Below are 23,405 nucleotides of genomic sequence, written 5' to 3' on the forward strand. Positions count from 1 at the left end.
CCTACATGTTTTAAATCCTTATTTTCCACTTCATTATGTTATGGGTTCCTTCTATCTTGATGGCGACCTCCCTGACTATCACGTTCAGGGTTTGCTCTAAATCTTATTCCTCAAACTAGCTTTCATCTAAGATCTCATCTTTAAGCTCTTGAACATTTGGAACCCAAATTCTGTAGGGATACCTCATTATTCCCTCATCATCTTTCTAGGTATTAATCTCTTCTCCGGTCATTGGTTCTCTGCCTCTATTCATCACTTTTTTTTTCTTGGCGCAATATGATCTTCTCCAATAATTCGGGCTGTATTGCAATCTCAAACAGCTTTTCGGTACCGGCTCCGGTTACCTTCAGCTCTGATACCATTTCTGTAACACCCCCAAAGACATTATCATCTTCAGTCTCTCCTTTTTACTAAGGGCATCAGCCACCACATTGGCTTTCCTCGAATGATAAAGAATCTCCCAATCAAAATTCTTGATTAGCTCTAACCGCCTCCTCTGGCATATGTTGAGCTCTTTCTACGTAAAAATGTACTAGAGCTCCTATGGTTTTTGTAAATCTTGCACTTCTCTCCATACAAGTAGTGCCTCCAATCTTTAGGGAAAAACTATTTCCACGAGCCCAAGCTCATGGGTGGGGATATCGAATTTTATATTCCCTTAATTGTCTTGACGCGTACGCGATTACCTTGTTGTGCTGTATAAGAAGCACCCTAATTCCTTATGCGAAGCGTCACTACACATCACAAAATCTCCTTTTCCATCCGACAACACCATCATAGGGGCCGTCACCAATCTTTGGTTCAGTTCTTAAAAGTTGATCTCGTATTTTTCTGTCCATTCAAACTTCTCAGTCTTACGAGTAAGCCGCATTAAAGGGGCTACTATCTTTACAAACTTGAAGGAACCTCCGGTAGTGACCGGCCAATCCTACCTCTGGTAGTCGCCCTAACCATGGTTATCAATTCCTCAGTGGTCCTTTATTCATTCTTGTCAAGATCCTCCACGGGATCCTTCTCAGCAATAATCCCTTCTAGGACAACATCCTTAACCGCTACATCCTCAATATGAACATCATCCGGTCTCGTGTTAGGACGCTCTATCGAATCCACAATCTGATCTCCAATAATTAATAAAACATCATCGCGTTGTTGCTCCTCAACCTCAGGGTTCGGAGTCCCGCTACCATATACGATAATGAACTAAGCTTCTATCACGATATTTATAAGGGTTCCCATAAGGGTTTTAACTGTCAGTACTACGTTAGGTAGTCCGGCTATGAACTTGGCAAGAGTTCTTATTATCTTAGTGAACTTATTATTTTAACATCATATCATCTCTGAGGTTTATAACGCTTAGCTCTGATACCATTTCTGTAACACCCCCAAATCCGGGGTCGGGGATCCGGGTTGTCACGAGTTCCATTTCCCTTAATAACACCCAATCTTAATAAACAATCAACTACTCCGTACTGTGACCCCACAATATACACACACACGCCACAAGTTATAGTCTCAGAGATGAATACCAAAAATAACACAAGTCATTTTATTCCACATTATAAGCCATTACACCTCAAGAGGGTTTCTGAATAAATTTACATTTCTTTGCCATTATTACAATTCATATAGATACATAAGTCCGGTACAACAAAAGTTGAAAGCCTAGCCTACTGGTAGTTCCTACCTCAGCTACAACGGCATCAACGCCTACAGGAAACTGCGGAACGTTTCCTAACCGCTCATGAATTGGGAGCTTGATCCTGTTCATCATGTCTATCTGCTGTTGTGTGATGAAAGAAGAAAGCAAGGGTGAGAAACAAGCCCACCGAAATAATATGTATAATAATTAACAATATATGAGCATTCTCATAGTACTCATGAAAGTCTTGGTCAAGAAGAAATGAACCAAGTTTGATATCTTAACGCGACCAAGTCGCAAAATATTCAGTATATATGTACATATACTTTTCAAAATCTTGGAAGTCCTCTTCCATGCATAATAAACACAGAGTTTCAGTTTATAACTGTATAAAAATATCGTTGCAAGGTGATCTCATATATCTAACCTTGTCTCAATGTTTTTGTGAAAATATTTGTCATGCATAAGATAATCATTTACCAGATATAAGTTGAAAAGATGAAGTTACAAGATACTCCAATATAATTATATCTTTTTCGAATACTACTTGAACTACCACCGTTCAAGGTATAATCAGTTTCAAAAGTTCATCACATAGATGAGACTACAAGAAAAGACTTGGATAGATTCAATCTTTGAAATATCATTATAAATAATGAAGTTACGAGATACTTCATTAAGTCCCGATATATATATACACCTATATATACATTTCATACACTCCTTGAAAACCTCTGTTATGAAAATTATAAACAGAGTTGCAATATCCAATGAATTTGGAAAGGAGAAAACCTTGGCATAAACCTGATATCTTGCTAATAAGGGAAGATTCAATAAGTAACCTTTTCTACTAGTAGATGGACGAATTCCCCACTGGTCATCACCCTGGCCGCAATAGGACCTTATGCTGGACTGCCACTCTGCCACTTACGTATTTGATGGACTCCCATTGAGCCACTTACACCTTCATGGACGCCCACTGAGCCCATGTTGCTTATGCCGACTTAATAGATGGACTTACTTCCCAAACGTTGGGTAAGTAATCAATTCATTTATCAAAACAGCAACCTCGTTGCGAATATAAAATACACCACAGAGCCAGATCCCTCAGGTTTTGAGCGAGTATTTAAATACTCTTTGAAAGGAAGTTCTTAAATATAAAAATGAGTTTTGGGATCCGCTCTAACTTTTAAAATCATTTTGAAGACTCGAAAACATTTTTTAATAATGTTTGGAGTAATGCTGATTTAATGAAATAAATCAGTCCCGATATATTAGAAAATATATGAATATTATTATTAAATAATATTCCCATAAATGATAATCTTTATAAAAATAATTGAAGTAGAAGTTTTAAGACTCATACTTGAAATGAATAATAAATAACCAAAGATATACTTATATGAAAGTACGATCTTTATTTGAATAATCGATAATAAGTTTGATTATCGAAACATTATTCTTTAATAAAATAAAGAATAATATTTAATAAAAGGAGCGGAGTCATAAGCCCTCGAATAAATATTCAAAATAATATTCATTAAATAAAGTAAGCGGAGTCATAAGTCCTCGAATGAATATTCAAAATAATATTCATTAAATAAAGTAAGCGGAGTCATAAGTCCTCGAATGAATATTCAAAATAATATTCATTAAATAAAATAAAGTTATCGAATAAACCTTATTCGATTAATAGTTTTGAAAACTATATCAATATATATATATATAAATATATATATATATTATACTCGGGAACATCGACTCCCGATTTAGAAAATATTCGCCTTTGGGTCCCCTATACTAAGGGTATATGCAATTACTGCTTATCTCTAGCATAGGTATTATGCAACTTATAAGCATTTGAATCAACAGTTAGATATCAATATTATGAAACAGGCATGCATATAAACCATATCAACATGCTCCAATATATCGCAAGATTTGCTAATAACAATCATGCATCTATCACAAGATAATGCATATACATATATACATCACCACAACAGTATAACGGGTAGAAAACTTGCCTGAGTGCTCCGGGGTAGACTTAAGCTTAGAGTGGGTCCGATAACCTATGAACAACAACATAAGCCGGAATTAAACCACGGTCGCTTAAGAAACTAGACTTTAACCAATTGAACCCTAACGTTTGCTTATGGTCATTTCTAAGCTTAACAAATCACATAAGTCGTTCGAGTACCCTCAGCTCCACTATTTTTAATAAATTAATCGTTACGAATTTTAAGGCGACGCTTTCGCGAATACCCTACCAACTACCTAGTCCACTTTACATAATTGTTTCATACTCCAATTAGTCATTTAAGGGCCTTAACCAAGGTTTCAAAGTAAGGCGAGGGGTAATGGTTCGTTCGCGAAACGCCGTTACTTAAAACGGTCGTGTCTCCTAAACCGTACATCGGATTCAAGCGAACAACATATCAAAACGAAGCTCGTAATATGAACTATCTAAACATGGAAAAGGTTAGAATCTTTCAGTGAGTTCACGGGTCCTAAAATTAAGAACAGAACAGTTAAGGAAAATCGGGCATTATGACGTTTATGTTTACGCGATTTCCAATTTTTAAACCACTCCAAACAACCACCATTCAACTCACAACCAACAATACAACCAACCCTCATCCAAACCTTACTACATCAGTCCCCAAACCTCAAGATTTCCAATTTATACAACCCCACACATGAACTACTAGCTATACTTAAGTTTCATTAACTATAAACAAGATTTCAACATCCAAATCACTACAAATCCAATCCAAACTCTAAACACACAAGCATCATGCTTCTCATTTACTATAACCATCAAAACCATCATAATACTCAAAGTAAAGTTAGGGTTTGGAGGTGTTATACCTTCCTTGGAGTGATTAGAGTAGCTAGGAAGTCTTAGGGAGCCTCCTACAAGCTTGATCTTTCCAAAGAAATCAAGAACACAAAGTTAGGTTTTGAAGTTTCTAAAAGTCATATTGAAAGAACTGTTAAAACGAGGGTCTTACCATGCTTATTTGGACGAGACTTGTGAACAATAGTTGTAGGCCATCTCAATACCTTTCCAAAGAGCTATAGAACATACTATTTGAGTGAGTATTGAAGGAGATATGGTAGTTTAAAGTTGCTGCTCTGGTTTTGGCCGAGAGCTTTTTGAAGGAAATGAAAGTCAACTTGTATTTTGTGTTTTTGATTTGTTTTGGCTTGGTTGCTTTGTTTTGTTAATTATCCTTTTACCATGGTAAAAAATGAATGGCTAAAGTCAACCAACCAATCCCTCCATTTGTCATGCTTATGTCACCATGCCTATGTCATCCATTTGCCACATGTCTCTTCCTTGTGGTTTGATGATGTCACAATCCTTGGCTTCTTGTACAAGCTTGTCTCTTGGTCGCTTATTTGTTTTACGGTTCGCTTAACTTTCGTTCTCGTTCATCGTTTGAGGGATCATATCCGGGATCTTATTACTTGGGTTCCCCTAAACCTTTCTCAATATTTTGTATTTCTTTTATGATCCTCTCTTATAATCCTTGAATTTAAATCCTTTTAATCATGTTACCTTATACTCAATTCTTTCGGTATCTGGTGGATTTTCGGGAAAAATCAAAGTGTTCGAATTTGGATTCTGACGATCTTTACATACACTTATTTACTTTATGGAGTACTAATACGATCTTAGAATTTCCATAACAGTACTCCTATATAGCGTGTTCTGATAATTTTCCTTAATCAGTATCATCAGCAAAAGTTACTATTCATCCGTGTTTCAAAAATTTCCAAAAATTGGGGTTATTACACCATACACCAAGAATGAATCTTTAGTCCTCTTTAAGTATTTAAGAATATTCTTAACAGCTGTCTAGCTACCCTCACCCGGATTAGACTGATATCTGCTCGTCATGCTCAAATCATACGAAACATCACGAAGAATACATATTATCACATACATTATGGATCCAATTACCGAAGCATATGAAAATTTGCTCATACGACCCTTATCATTAAGGATTTAGGGTAGTTATCTTTTAAGATTACTATCCCATGAGATATTCAAACATATCTCCTTTTTTACCTCTTGCATCCTAAAATGATACAATACTTTGTCAGTGTATGTACTCTGACTTAGACCGATTAATTTCCTTGATCTATCTCTTTAAATCTTGATCCCTAATATAGAAATAGCATGGCTTAAGTCCTTCATCAAAAAATTATTTCCCAACCAAGTCTTAACAACCTGTTTAAAAGGTATGTCATTCCATATTAGTAATATGTCATCTATATATAGTATTAGGAATGCCACTGGCTCCCACTAACCTTCTTATAAACACACGGTTCATCTTTATTTTAAATAAAGACCAACTCTTTGATTGTTTCATCAAAATGACGATCCATCTTCTTGAGGCTTGCTTTAATCCATAAATAAATCGGAGTAACTTACAGACCATCTTAGCAAACTTTGGATCGATAAAACCCTCAGGTTGTATCATATATAAAACCTCTTCAAGGCTCCCATTTAAGAAAGCGATTTTGACATCCATTTGCCAAATCTTAGAGTCGTAGTAAACACCTATTGCCTGCAAAATACTAATGGACTTGATCATAACAACTGGTAAAAAAGTCTCATCATAGTCTATACCATGAATTTGTTTGAAACCTTTTGCCACTAGTCGCGCCTTATAGGTATGGAATTTATCATCCATGTCAATTTTTTTCTTGAAAACCCACTTGCACCCTATAGGTTTTACCCTTTCGAGTGGATCAACTAAAGTTCATACTTTATTTGATACGAGAATTTCATCTTAGATTTCATGGCCTCTAGCCATCTCTCGAAGTCTGGAATGTTCCTAGCTTATTGGTAAGTTAGAGGCTCATCATTGTCTATGAGCATCATATCATCGTCTTGAGTCAAGAGAAATCCATAATATCTCTCTGGCTCATGATGAACCCCACTATACGTACAACATATATTTCCGGAACATGAATATTTTGAAGTACATCCTGCTCACTTTCCAACTTTAATTCAATGTTATTTTGTGCATCTTGATCTTTAGCGAGAACTATAATCCTCCCACTATTTTTCTTTGAAAGTAACTATCTTTCAAGAAATATAGCAGTCTGATCAACAAATACTTTGTGCTCAGTAGGATTATAGAAACTATTCCCTTTTGTTTCTTCAGGATATCCCATAAAATAACATTTATCTGATTTTGGTCCTAGCTTGTCAGAGACCAAGTGTTTCATAAATGCTTCTCATCCCCATACTTTCATAAATGACATGCTATGACGTTTCTTAGTCCATATCTCATATGGAGTCTTTTGAACATATTTTGTTGGAACTCAGTTTAATGTATATATAGCCTTTTCTCTAGCATAACCCCAGAAACATATTGAAAGATCTGTTAAACTCATCATTGATCGTACCATGTCCAGCAAGGTATGATTTTTCCTCTCCAATTCAATTGAAGGTTTCTGTTCCAAAAACAACTCCCCTCAAAACCCTAGCAGAAATTGCATTAGAAATAGATGCTAGGAGTATAATTGCCAATGATCCTGTCATAGAGGAGGAAAGTATAGCACATTTAGGTGACAGTGTGGTATAAGACACACAAGGGTTTGAGACTGGTGCACATGACAGTAACCCAGTCAAATCCCCTCCAATTTAATTGGAGGTTCCCACTACATGTGAGGAACAACAACTTGTCACAAACACAGAAAAATATGTGAGTCTAACTGTGACTCTTGTCACAGGTGGTTCTGACCCTCAACTCTCAACCTCTCAACCTCAATAACTTCACCTAATCTCCCAATGGCTCCAAGAAACTGCAGATCAACCTTCAACCCTTGAAGATATTAGAGTTGATCAGCTTGAAGGCCTTGCACAAACATCACAACAGCTACTCACATCCAACATGTCACACCAGGACTACCAAGATATCATGCTCACCTACCAGGCTAATGTTGAAGAAAATCAAGCTAAAATTGTTAATGAAGCTGGTCAGGATGCAAACTGTGATGCTTGGCTGGATAAAGAATTCTCTATTGAAATGGATGTCGTGCTAGCCAAATTCAGGGAGGAGTATGTCACTGTTCTGGGAAGCAATACTAGATCCCTAACTCCTCAGGAAGTGTATGATGCCATCAATGATGTGTACAAAGCTCAAATCAAGGCCTTCCATAACTTTGGAAAAGCACTTTAAATCTTATTGACTGGACATCAAGATAAATTAATGAAGATGGTGAGGGAAAAGATGGATCAATTCATTCCTTCTCAAACTGAAATAAAAAACAAATTCATAAACTTTGCTGACCAAATGTCAAGATATGATCTCAGTGGTATGGAAACTCATATGAAGAACCTCAAGACTTCATTTATGGCTCTGAATGAAGAAGTCCAAAATCACATCATTCACTCTAATGACACAAGACTGAAGCTGGAGTAAATGCATACAAGCAGATACCCTCCTTCAGCCTTGCTCATGGATGAAATCAAGAAGGCTGTTCAGGACACTTTTGGAGTTTATACCTCTTCTACATCTCAATCCTCATCCATACTACAAGTTCAAGAACTGTAACACCAAGTCTCTTCTCTCAAATCATCAAATGACTCACTAAGTTCACAGGTTCAAGCTCTTACATCCTTGGTGCAGAGTCAACATACAGATATCAAAACCCTGGTGGACTCTCACATGCATCTCCAAATGCAAATTCTATTACTTTGGGAGCCATCATGGGGAAACTCAACATTTCACTGCACTCCATTTTATCGAGGTGTTTCAGGAGGAGTAAGTTGTGATACAACACCACACTCCTTTAAGAAACTTTTAAACTTGAGGCTTAAGTATTCTCCTTCACGATCTGATAGTACAACTTTTATACTTTCATGTTTGCTTTTCAACTTCGGCCTTGTATTCTTTGAACTTTTCAAAAGAATCAAATTTATTCTTCAAAAGGTACAGATATACATATCTACTGAAATCATCAGTAAACGTAATGAAGTAGTAAAAGTCACATCTGGACATTATACGCATCGGACCACATACATTACTATGTGTTCGACATAATTGATAATATCAACAGATGACTATCAGAGTTTGTCATCAAAGTCTACGACTGGAATATATCAGAGTTTATCGAGCTTATCAGTATTTGACAGCTCAGAGATTATTATCAGTATTTATTTCTATCAAAGATGGATTCTAGGAAGAGATTGATTTTGTCTAGAAGACTTGATTTACAAAATATATGTCGGTGCAGGACTTTATTTATTTGTAGAAATCAATAGTTGGATATGTATCAAAACTCCATGTTTCATGTATATCATATCTTAGATTGATTGTGTAGTTGTGCAGTATATAAACATAGATTAGGTTAACACTATAGGTGTCGATTATTGATATATCATTTGTGTAACCTAGCAGCTCTCAAGGATATCTGTGCATCCTTTGAGAGAGTTTTGTGACAATTTTTATTATCAATATATAAACTACTCTTTACCATTGAGTTCTTAATTTGATTTAATTGTTTAATAGTATATTCACCCCCCTCTACAGTATAACTTAAGGCCTAAAAATTCGTATCAGATGCTGCTGTTGATACACAAACAATTTAAGATACAAAAAATAAATAAAAATGGCAGACAAAGAAACTCAATAAATACAACCACCACCAGTCACGAATCAAATCAATAACAATATGAATATATATGAAACCATCAGAATTTCAATTCTGAAAATGAATGAGTATCCTATCTGGAAAGTGAAAATGGCTATGTGTCTAGAAGCTACAGATCATGAATATCTGATCATGATTTATGATGGTCCATAAAAGCCTAAGAAACTGGTTATTTCTGTTGCTAGTGAGGCCGAAAAGATGGTTGATAAAGAAAAGAAGGACTACACTGCTGAAGATCTGGCATCTATCATGAAAGATGCTAAGGTCAGACATCTCTTGCATAACAGTCTGAATAGTGTTATGTCCAATAGAGTGATTAGATATAAAATTGTCAAGGAGATATGAGAGACTTTGGAGGTTAAGTGTTAAGGAACTACTGCTATTAAGAATAACAGGAAAATACTCCCTCCGTCCCAATTTATCTGTCCAGTTTGACTTTTGCACGTAGTTTAAGATGCATTGACCGCATAGTTCTGTTAATTATTTTTCAAATTTTCTTTTTTTGAATAAAAATTTAAGATTTGAATATTTATTCACAAAAAAAAATTTGAAAAATAATCAACAGAACTATGCGGTCGATGCATCTTAAACTACATACAAAAGTTAAACTGGACAGATAAATTGGGACTGAGGGAGTAGTACTCACACAGGAGTATGAGCACTTTGACTCAAAATCTGATGAGTCACTGACTGAGATCTAAGATAGGTTTTAGAAATTATTGAATGATCAGTCACCGGTGGATAAGGAGTATGATCCAAAAGATTCAAATTTGAAGATTCTTCTTGCACTCCCTGAAATGTGGGATTTGAAGGTCACATCCATAAGAGACAACTGTAATCTTGAAGATACATCTCTGGATGAAATCTATGGAATGCTGAAGACTCAAGAACTGGAGATGGAGCAAAGGGGCAAGAGGAAAGGATCAAGATCTAGACAAGTTGCACTTAGAGCTGAAGAGAAGCCAAGATAGAGCACTGTGATAAAGAGTCATTCAAAAGGAAATGCCATGGTTGTAAAGTCTGATACTGAGTCATTAAACACTGATGATAACTTAAATACTGATATCTCCACAGACTATGAAATTGATCATTGTGATGATGAGGAGATATTGAAAATGGTCGCCTTGATGGTAAAAAACTTCAAAATGATGGCTTACAATTCACTACACCATATTTGGTCTATTGCAACAATTATTTTGGTGTTACAAGCAAAAATGTTGCCTTAAATTACTAAAATTTGATGTAAGGTAACCGTTTTTTTTGTGTTGCAGTAGAGGATACTAAATGTTATCATAAACATGATGAAATGGCTATTGTAACACAAAAAATAGTGTTAGCAATGATATTACAATTAGTGTTACCATAACACTAAATATTTAGGCATGATTGTATTTTCGGGCTAAACTTTACAAAATTTTCACGAAATTTTTGGCGGCCCAAATAAGAAAATTTTACCCGCTCATTTTTAGCCTGCCTACCTATACACTCTCGAATATATGCACTCACAGATAAATACTCTTGTACTCTCAAATACTCTCCATGGGTCAGAGCTCGGAGATTAGGGTTCTAGTAGTTAGGGTCAGAGCTCTCTCCATCAACGACGAAAATTTTATTCGGTTTAATTAAGTAGAGTCTCCAAAGGGTCTTCACTGCAATTATATCTACATGGGCTATCAACAATTAGGTGAATTTAGGTTGGTTAATTTTAATTGGGGTTTTCCTAAATTAGAATTTATTAGCTTTTTAGCAATTGAAGCTTTGATCAATTTTGTTTCTTCTTTTTGTAGGTGTACATTCCAGTAATAAACAAATATTTTCATCAGCTTCATGGTAAGTCGACTGCACTTTCCGTAATTCTTTTTACCGATTTTATTTTTTAAGATTTAAGACACAAACTTTTACCTAATAATTTAATTTAAGACACACTATACACTTGAGTGCTTTTATGTAGAATTTGATGTTATATATTTTTTTTAATTTATAATTTGATATACGTAGTCACAGAAGCAATCATGTTGTCATAGCCAATGTCACAGCCGAAGCTGTCAAAGATGAGCTTAAAAGGTACATAGAAAAAAAACCTAAAACTTTTTTCCCCTATTCTAATTTTTGAAAGATAAAGGCAACTATACCTTAGTGTTTTGATACTACAGTTTCTCTAAAGGAGGAATATCACCTCGTTTCCTAATTATTGATGATGGATGGCAACAGATTGGTACTGATAATAAGGGTAGCGATTATGTTTTGCAAGAAGGAATGCAGTAAGTAACAATAGATGCAACTCTTTGTATCACGAAATTACAGGCTTGCAAGCAGGTTGACAGGAATAATATCGGTCTTGATTGGAATTACAGGTTTGCAAGCAGGTTGACATGAATAAAAGAGAATTTAAAATTTCAAAATAAAGAAAAAACTGACAACCAACCCCTAGGCTTGTAGATCCTTGTGAATGATGTGAAGAAACGTCACAATGTGAAGTATGTTTAAATGGTTTTGCTAGATTGGCTGCTTTTATCTCTTTTTCCAAACTTTTGTGGAACTGACCTTGTATTGTTTTTCCATACTTTTAAACCGTTTTGTGGATTATTTTGTGGCATTAGCTATGAGAGGTTGGGTAGAAATAGTATCCCACTGATCACATATTAAATAGAAAATATTATATAAGCAATGCAAAGTTCTTTATCAGATTCGGACTTTAAATTTCATTTAATAGTCTGAAATTTGTTTCATGGCCTTTTCTTGACTCATTTAATGTTGTGCATTTGTTTCATCTGTGGTTGCAGTTCCGGTTAGCCTATGTGTCCAGGGAAACTTTGGTGGTTGGGTGCGGGAAACTGGTGTGGGATGCACCAAGTTGAGCTAAGTTATGGAGCTTGACAGAAATTAAGAATTTATAAAAGAGCTGACATGTGTTGTGTTAGAAGAGTCGCTATTATACTAGAAATCACTAGAGAGGGAGGGGAATAAAGAAATAGACCATTCAAAGTTTAGAAGGTAACACCTGCATTACTATTCTACCTTTTTAGATTCCTTCTAATTCATTTTTTCTTCTTCTTTCCTCTGTTCCGTTGTGACATATTTACTGTGACACGCACATTAGTTTGTACAAGAAGGTCTAGAATTATTTAGATTTGTATTGCAAGTCTGCAACTAACTTAATTATTCAAGAAGGATTTTTTTTCTTTTATAAATATTTTGGTCTAAGCGTGTACCTCTTTTTTCTTTGACAACTATTGAGAGTTCCAAATAACAAGTAACATAAAAAATCCGTGAATAAGTGTATTGATTATACGAGATTGTACCACATTATATACTCTTATATCAATTATGTGAAGCTCTCAGCATTGCCTTCCCCTGGTTTGTTTTAGCTATCTAGTTTTAACAGATAGGTACACTAAAACTTAGTAGTTGCTTAACTTATTGAATTTTTTTTATACTAAGAAGAGAGGAATTCTTAACAACAATTGCTTAATATAAAAGTGAATAATTGACCTGGTTACAAGTTCAGACAAGTAAAAATTAAAAATGTTCAGTGTAAATATAGCTTGAGAAGGCTCTTAAGTTCCCATGAGAGGAGTACATTACCTGGCATTTTCTATTGAGATGTATGCTTGTTTATAAATTTTTTAGTTTTAGGGTATGAGGTGCCACCATTTATTAATGTAAGTAAAGAATAAACTAATTACATTGCATAACACTAATGACCAATGCATAAGTTAAATCATCTGTGTTAAATCATCTGTGGTTTGAGGGTTTCCATAATTTGTGGTGCTAATACGTTTGCTTCTAAATCAGTGTCCCCAAGACCTCCCCTGCAGAGACCCATAGCAGGTTCTCAGGTTCCTTATTGTCCTATTGAAAAGAGACTGTCTGATTAGTTGGTCACCTATTGAGGCAAGCACTTTCAAAGTCCGGGGCCAAAACTATTTAAGGTGAGAGCAAACCATATATCTGGTTTAAGCTTTATATGTTTCCTCATATTAGTCGTAGTGGCGTATGGAAGTCTAATTTACCGAATGGGTTTCTCAAACTGTAAGACCTTAATTGTACTCCCAACTGTTGACAGGGATAAAAAGAAAGAAGCTGCTGCAAATCATGCTGCATTTTCTCCTTTCGGCGTTGACTTGTTTTTAAGACTTTTGGACCTGGTGTATTGGAGCTAGTTTATTTCATTTTATTGGTACCATTCCTCAGATTTCTTTGTTTGGTATATTTTTTCATTCGCATCTTGTGTTCCTTAGTTGCAGTACTTCTTGGTCTAATGTTATTTCCTTTAGGTTCGAACCTTGTGGAAAATAAGGTGGTTATTATGTCCCGTGTGTTTAATAGTACAAAAGAAAAAACTCATTTTCTCAAATTTACCTATGCAACTTGCTTTGGAGATTGACACTAATTAAGTCTACAAATTACAGGTAGTCGCTTTGTATTGACTTTGGTAATTTGAAATAGCATAATTAGGTGCTTGTATTGGTAGATTCAGCAACTGGAACAGATTTACAGTTTTGATGTTTTTGTTCTGTTCAAGTCTTCACTATGACACATCATGTTTTTTTTAAAAGACAACTGCGTGACATTTCATGTTTAAGTCTTCACTATGACATATCATGTTTTTTTGTTATGTTTTTTTTGCTAAAAAAGAAGAGAGGGTATATTTGAGTTAAGTAATTACAGATAATTTTAGTGGAAATTCCTCTTATTTTAAGAATCATATCTTATAATTTTTAAAGTAAAAAAAAACAATAATCACAAGCACTTCAACAAGAAATGACATACGCCTAAGTTTGTTCAAATTGATGTTACTGATGACATTAAAATATGTCTACATCATTTGCTTTAAGTTGAGAGGTTCTTCTATTTTTGTAACTTATTTAGTCTGAAAATCTAACTTGAACATGTGAGTATCATAAGGACTCTAGAAACCTCAATTTTCATATTACAACGAGGAATATGAATACAACCATAGTGGAAACTTGAGAATTTCAACAGTGGATAGAATCAGTCTACTATTTTTACATGACATTTCACTTTTCTAAAAGAACTATACACCAGTTATTACTAATGAAAAGTGAGTCATTAGGTTATTGTTAATGGTGTTACAACCACAGTGTCCAGACTTTCGGGAGATGCAGAAAATGCTAAAGTCTAAGCAGGGATATGGATGAGTATTCTTGCTGGTTGAGCTGTCACCAATCATACACTTACATGGGGTATTGTTGTTTGTTCTAGCCAGCTATAACTTTTAAAATACACCAGCAACTATAGATACCACCGTCCAACTTAAGAAGCCATCAAGTCTAACGGGTGCACCTTTGATCAAATTTTTTTTGTATTGAATATATTTCATATAATTGATGAGCGCTCTTATAAATTCTTCACTTGCTAATCTGGGTTGTTATCTACAGGTACGGGGTATTGAGACAGTAACAACGTATGATTCCAACACATGAGAGTTTATTGTTAACACACCATGTGAATCAGCTCAGAAGTACTGGATTGGAGGTGCTGCTAATGTAAGAACTTATCTTTCTAAAAGCAAATATGTCTGTTGCCTAGTTTATACTTTATCTATTCTACTAGTTCGAGTAGATTTTAATTAATTACCTTTATCTGTAGCATGCAACGTACACGGTAGTTTTCTCACAGCTTCAGATTAATGGAACGAATCAAGGAGTCCATGCTTTTATTATTCAAATTAGAGATGCAGATGGAAACATTAGTCCCGTTAATCTTACGACTGCTTCTGACTGCTACTAAAAGAAATTATGTAAACCATATTTACATGTTCGCATCTACGAAAGATCGAGGTGAATATTCAATCTTTTCTATTTACGAGAGGTAAATAATTCATCTATACAACTACCATTTTTTATGCTTTCCCTAGCCTGTGCTCCTCCCCCCTCAAAATGTTATAACTTGTCTTCAGATAAGTGAGTTTGTGAAATTTGGTGGAACCAGCATGTTCCGTACTATGCTGATATTCTATGTGCCATTTTGCCTTGCATAGCCGATAAAGAAGAAAAAAATATGAGTGGTAAGTCAATGAATTTCCATAAGATTTTTTTACTTTTCATTTAAAGAAGTGAATATGTCCCAGTTTTCTTTATGTTTGGTCTCTCTTATGCATCCCTGTACTTTTTTTGTGCAACATCTGTTTTTACAGATGCTTATTTTATTAAATTTTATTAACATTCATCAGGTTGTTCGTCAAACTAATGAAGAACTTCGCACTATAAAGGCTGTTCCAGTAGAGCTTTGATCAGTCCATCAGGGAGAAAGTACGATGATGTGGTCCACTGCACAACAGGTGTTAGTTGGTCTACTTTTAACAATGTCTTGAGCTCAAAGGGAAGAGTAGTGGATATTACTCCTAGTCCAAGTGCATTGGCCACTTTCGCAATGAAGAAACTTACATGCTTAAAGAAACAATTGATTTGTATTTCATAAACATTAAGGGCATGTATAAAACTCCTCCCACATATGTGACTTGGAACTTTGTATTGTATTGAACTTACACTTTATTTTGAGATTTTAATTAAATGTATTTAAGTTTTTAATGTTCCAAGTGTGACCGATTGATATATTTATGTTAGTAAAAATTGAAAAAAATGTTACAATAAATACCACAGTGTTAAAAAAGAATGTTACAATAAGATATTAAAATGTTACCAAAAGATTGAATTGAGTGTTACAATAGTAAATATTGTGTTACAAAATAGTCTATTCCAACATATTTTTGGTGTTACTAAAGGGTCAGGTGTGTTGCAACAGAACTGTGATTACACCTTCAACTTGTTACCATAGAAATAGAAAATATAACTATAGGTACTCTATTGTAACACGTTGAGAGTTGTTACCAAAATTTCAAAAAGTGTAACAGTAGACACCTATTGTAGCAGGGGCAAATCCAACAGCCCCAAATTTTCAAAAACTATAACTATAGCCCATTTTTTTGCTTTAGGTAACACTTTTTGGCCATTTTAATACTTTTTTTTGGTGTTGCTACGGGTCAAATATGGTGTAGTGCAAGGACTTCAAGAAAGGGAAAATATTTTTTAGGAGAGGCTCTAGTTCTTTAAACTCCAATAAAAAGAAATACAAGAAGTATGATGAGAATGAGTCCAAGACTGGAAAAATTGACAAGTCCAAGATCAAGTGTTACAACTGTGACGGGGTTGGACATTTTGCAGTGGACTGCAGGAAGCTAAAATATGAAAAGAAGCAGGCCTTGATCACAAAAAAATAAAAACTGGGATGATACTTCAGAATCTGATGAGGGTGTCAACTATGCTATCATGTCAAATGTTGATAGTGAGTCTGAGGCTCGTGAGACTAAGTCACCTCAAACAACTCTAGCTTCTGATACTGATGATATTTGTGAAATAAGATTATTTCTGAAAACTCTACATGTTAGTCATAGGGATCAAACTCTTGAAAATGTTAGGATCAGAACTAAAAATTCTGACTTAAATAAAGAAATAATCACTTTGAAATTAAGTTGTTTTTCATGCTAGAAATTTAAAAAGAAAGAGATGATATTGTTTATCTTAAAGATAATTTTTAGAAAAGCATGCTTATCCTGAGATGGAATTATATAAGGAAATGGAAATAACCACACTCTGGACTAACTCAGGAAAAATAACTCAGGTAATATTATTGAAAGTGCTTGTTGGGTGTAATACCCCCAAAATTTTGGACTTTTTATAAACCCTTATGAATAGTGATTTTGCTGATTATGCTGAATAAGGAAACTTTTCATACCACACTTTGTAGAGGTTCTTTTATTGTTATTCTAAGATCCTATTAGTACTCTATATGGTATATAAGTGTATGTAAAGATCGTCAGAATCCAAATTCGAACACTTTGATTTTTCCCGAAAATCCATCAGATACCGAAAGAATTGAGTATAAGGTAACAGGATAAAAATGATTTACATTCAAGAATTATAAGAGAGGATCATAAAAGGAATATAATGTATTGAGAAAGGTTAAGGGAACCCAAGTAATAAGATCCCGGGTATGATCCCTCAAACGATAAACGAAAATAAAAGTTAAGCGAACCGTATAACAGATCAGCGATCATTAGCCAAGTAATTAGGAGTTAATCAAAGAGGTTAGTGATGATGATGTCATCACACTAACAAGAAGAGGACAAGTGTGGGAAGATGACATAGGAGGATGACATAAGCATGACCAAAAGGGAAGGAATTGTTGGTTGATTACAAGCCACACAAATTTTACCATGGTTAAAAGGTTAATTAAACAAAACAAAAACAAAACAACCAAGCAAAACAAATCAAAAACACAAAACACAAAGTTGACTTCACCTTTCTAACAAGAAGCTCTCGGCTTCATCTCTTTTTCAAAGAAGAAAAAATTCAAATTCAAGTTCCAAGCCTTGTTAATTAGTGAGATAAAGCTTTAGTAAGGATTTTCCAAGGTTGTTTCAAGCTCATTAGTTACTCCTACTCTCAAGGAAGGTTATCGGACCCACTCTAAGCTTAAGTCTATCCGAGAGCAATCAGGCAAGTTTTCTACCCGTTATACTGTTGTTGTGATGTATATATGTATATGCATTATCTTGTGATAGATGGATGATGGTTAATTAGCAAATCTTGCGATATATTGGAGCATGCTGATATTGTTTATATGCATGTCTGTTTCGTAATCTTGATATCTATCTGTTGATTCCAATGCTTATAATTGCATAATACATATGCTAGAGATAAGCAGTAGTTGCGTATACCCTTAGTATAGGGGACCCAAAGGCGAACATTTTCTAAAACCGAGAGTCGATGTTCCTGAGTATATTATATATATTTATATATAAATATAGAAATAGTTTTCAAAACTATTAATCGAATAAGGTTTATTCGATAACTTTATTTTAATTAATGAATATTAATTGAATATTCATTCGAGGACTTATGACTCGGTTTATTTTATTTAATGAATATTATCTTGAATATTCATTCGAGGACTTATGACTCTGTTTATTCTATTTAATGAATATTATTTTGAATATTCATTCGAGGACTTATGACTCCGCTTATTTACTAAATAATATTCTTTATTTTATTAAAGAATAATGTTTCAATAATCAAACTTATTTTTGATTATTTAAATAAAGATCGTATATCTTTGGTTATTTATTATTCATTTCAAGTATAAGTTTTAAAACTTCTACTTCAATTATTTTTATAAGGATTATCCTTTTGGGAATATTATTTAAATAATAATATTCAGATATTTTCTAATATATCGGGACTGATTTATTTCATTAAATCAACATTACTCCAAACATTCTTAAAAATATTTTCGAGTCTTCAAAATGATTTTTAAAAGTTAAAGCGGATCCCAAGACTCATTTTTATATTTAAGATCTTCCTTTCGAAGGGGATTTAAATATGTTGGATTTTAAACGCAGCGGGGGCATGGCAAAACACTTTTACACATACAAAATCCAAATTAAAAGCATACAGATCATGAATAAAAATTCGAGGGATCGAATCTAACCTTTAAAAATAATTCGGAGACAACGATTAGAGATCCTTAGCAGTTGCTCATCAAGTGTGAAGCACTCCACCGGTATCCACCGAGAAAACGATGTTAAGGAGGAGGAAGGAGGTGGAGAGAATTGGGTTTTCCAAACTTTTTGGGTTTTGTGTTTCGATGGAGTTAGAATAAAATTAGGGTCTATAATAGTGTATTTATAGGCAAAATTTTCAGCTGAAATTTTCCCATAAATATTATTATTATTATCCCATTTATTATTCTCATTAATAATTAAAACACCTTTTAATCATTAATTCTTTTTCTAAACACTTTAGAAATAATTCTCTCTCTTGATTTAATTTCCCAAAAATTAAATCCTTAATTAATAATATTAAGAACTTTTCTTAATTAATTTATAATCAAATAAATCTCATTTAATCAATTATCAAATTTGCCAATTAATTATTTATTTCACAAATAAATAATTATTTAGCCATTATTAATTAATTCCTCCACCATTAAATCATTCTCTTTTTATGGTGTGACCCTGTAGGTTCAATATTAAGCCGGTAGTAGAAATAAATAATAATAAAACTATTTTATCATTATTTATATAAATTCTCTAATTTATTAAATATGATTAATTAATTAATCACATTTATTCTACATCGTGAGGGATACTTCTCAGCATATCGCGACTATCCGGATAATATGAATTCACTGCTTAGAATACCAAGAACCTATTCAGTGAATAGTTACCGTACAATAAACTCCTTCTACCCTACAATGTTCCGATTAAATACAAGGCATGGATCTCGTGTTAAGCCTATCTAATTCAATCACTTGCTTACCATTTACTATGCGTAGTTCTATGCAAATTAGAAACTCCTTTCTAATTTCATTCACTCTGGCCAGAGATTCCTGAACTAGCATAAGTGGATCAGCCTTGAACATTCGCTTTCTTCACTGGAAGGGGTAGATCCTTTATTGATCATACACTATCTTCGTGTACAAATTCCTATACCCAGAAGAGACCTAATAATTATCCCTGGAGACTAAGAACTAAACCAAAGCATAGTTCAGTGTACACAAGATGACTATGATGACCTCAAGTCTAAGGATACTTGTACAACTATCACTATATGAACAACTGCTGACACGTGAGTGAACTCCATCAGTTGTTCAGCTATGCGAGTCATGTTCAGTGAACTTATTCTATAATAAGCACCTACATACTAGCTATAGTGTCACCACACAAATGTCTATGAGAACAGACATCCTTCATAATGAAGCAAGCATAGTATGTACCGATCTTTGCGGATTATTAATTACCAGTTAGTAATCCTATGACCAGGAACTATTTAAGTTTAGAGTTATCATCTTTTTAGGTCTCACTATTATGATCTCATCATAATCCATAAAAAGCTTTACTCTAAACTATGGTATATCTTATTTAAACACTTAAATAGATAAAGCCCGTAATAAAAACAAAACAAGTCTTTATTAATATCAATGAAATCAAAACAGATTACATAAAAGTTATTCCTAAATCCTAATACATGATTGGACTTAGGACATATTCCTTTCAATCTCCCACTTGTACTAAAGCCAATCACTCTGGTATCTAATACCCATCTTGTCTTTGTGACGATCAAAGTGACTTTCAGAAAGTAGCTTTGTGAGTGGGTCTGCTATGTTATTATGTGTGTCAACTCTATTTCAATATAATACAAGAAATGTTACCGCGCTCCCACTAACCCTTTTGTAGACGCATGGTTCATCTACGTTTTTGATAAAATCAAACTCTTTGATTGTCTCATCAAAACGAATGTTCCATCTACGAGAAGCTTGCTTTAAACCACATATGGTTCGCAGTAGCTTACACACTAGGCTTTCATTTCCCTTGGAAAGAAAACCATCTGGCTATATGCCATATCTCATAGTCGTAGTAAGCAGCAATCGCAAGCAAAATCCGAACTGATTTTAACAGGGCTACAGGTAAAAGGTTTAATCAAAGTCAATCCATTGCCTTTGTTTGAATCCTTTTGCCACAAGCCTGGCCTTATAGGTCTCCACCTGGCCATCTGCTTCAATCATTCTTTCATATACCGTATACATAGATTCTATTTCGGATTTCATGGCACTATGCCATTTCTCTGAGTCAACACTACTCATAGCCTCATTATAGGTCACAGGGTCGTCATCATCAATGATCGACAACTCATTGTCATTCTCAATGACAAGGCCATATTACCTCTCAGGTTGGCGAGACACTCTCCCTGACCTATGAATGGGCTGTTCCACAAAAGGTTGTTCAGTCAGAACAGGTGTTTCCACTCGATCTGTAGTAGTTTGTGCTTCTTGAACTTCATCAAGTTCAATTTTGCTCCCACTGTTTCCTTCAAGGATAAACTCCTTTTCCAAGAAGGTAGCATGTCTGAAAATAACACCCGATGATCGGTGCAAAAGTAATACCCTAAAGTCTCTTTAGGATATCCCACAAAACTACATTTTTCGGATCGATATTCCAGCTTATCTGGGTCAACTTTCTTGACATAAGCTGGACATCCCCAAATCTTAACGTGTTTAAGACTCGGTTTCCTTTCTTTCCATATCTCATACGAAGTTTGAGGAACAGATTTTGGAAGGCACCTTATTCAGTAAATATGCTGAGGTTTCCAATGCATAACCCCATAGGAATACTGGAAGATTTGCATAGCTCATCATGGACTGAACTATGTCTAACAAAGTTCGATATCTCCTTTCAGATACTAATCTGGAGGAGTCCACTGGGAGACTATACCATTTACTTTGAGATAATCCATAAACTCTCCATTCAAGTATTCACCACCTCGATCTAATCGAAGAATTATAATACTATGTTTGGTTTGTTTCTCCACTTCATACTTATACTCTTTGACCTTTTCAAAGGCTTCAGACTTGTGTTTCATCAAACACATATCCGAATCTAGATCTATCATCTATGAAAGTAATGAAGTATGAAAATCCACCCATGGCTTGCTTAGATATTGGTCCACATACATCTGTGTGTACCATTCCTAGCAAATTTGCAGTCCTCTCTCCATGTCTACTAAATGGAGACTGCAGTGCCACAATGAAGTGAGATTTTCATCATCCCTTTTCTTTTATTAGTTTGTTCAATCTGAAGTAAATCATGTCACATATATACAGACCATTATTTAAAGTACAACGTCCATAAAGAATATTATCTCTAAGAATAGAACATTCATTATTCTCAATAATAAATGAAAATCCAGCCAAGTCTAACATGGGAATAATATTCCTCATAATCGAGGGAACAAAATAACAATTATTTAAAATAATAGTCTTGCCCATAGGCATATGTAAATGAAATGATTCTACATCTTCAGCAGCAACTCTTGCTCCATTTCCCATCAGTAGAATCACCTCCTCTTCCTCAAGAGTCCTACTTCTCCTTGGTCCCTGCAACAAATTGCAGATTTGAGAACCATAGGCGGTATCTAATACCCAAGTAGAAATTTGATTTAATGACATATTCACTTCTTTCATGAACATACCTGAATCAGAAGCGGTAGTCTCACTACCCTTCTTCTTCTCCATTTCTGCAAGGTAAACCTTACAGTTCTTCTTCCAGTGCCCCACCTTGTTACAGTAAAAGCAAACAACTTTGCTCTTGGGGTCTTCAGCTTTTGGTGGAACCGGCATTTTCTCACCTACTTTCTTCTTCTTGGAAGAGTTCCTCTTCCTTTTCGTAGGATTGGAACCTTCACCAATTAGAAGAACAGAACTCTTCTTAGGGGGAAAATTCGATTCCGCAGTCTTCAACATGTTGTGGAGTTCAGGCAGGCTGACATCCAACTTATTCATGTGAAAGTTCACAACAAACTGCGAGAACGAACTCGGAAGTGATTGCAAGACCAAGTCTTGGATCAGCTCCCCATCCATGGCAAAACCAAGTTGTCCAAGACGTTCAATCAAATTGATCATCTTAAGTACATGGTCATTCACAGATGATCCCTCAGACATCCTACAACCGAACAACTCCTTTGATATCTCATATCGAGTTGTCCTCCCTGCCACATCATACAACTCTTGTAGATGCATGAGGATAGTGTTAGCATCCATATGCTCATGTTGCTTCTGTAGCTCAATGTTCATGGAAGCTAGCATGATGCATTGAACAACATTTGCATCATCTATCCACTTACGATACACAACATGTTCATCATTATGTGCATCACTAGCAGGTTCAGTAGGCTTAGGTGAGTCAATCACGTATTCCAGCTTCTCAATCCTGAGAACAATTCTCAAGTTTCAAAGCCAGTCAGCATAGTTAGGACCAGTCAATTTGTGAGCATCTAGTATGCTCCTGAGTGATAGTGTAGAAGACATAACGTACAAAGTAAATCTGTAAATGATAAACACATAACAACACTTAGCAAATATTCGATTTCATTTCATAACACTATATGAATCGGGTCTTTATTCATAAGTGGCTCCCACTAGTTTATCTAAATTTATTCAACCCCCTACGTGAAAAATTAAGCATTCATAATGCTAGTGGGAATAGGGATCCTACATTCCATTACACAAC

Source organism: Apium graveolens, chromosome 4 (genome assembly GCF_009905375.1).
Source record: "Apium graveolens cultivar Ventura chromosome 4, ASM990537v1, whole genome shotgun sequence".
Classification (NCBI taxonomy): domain Eukaryota; kingdom Viridiplantae; phylum Streptophyta; class Magnoliopsida; order Apiales; family Apiaceae; genus Apium; species Apium graveolens.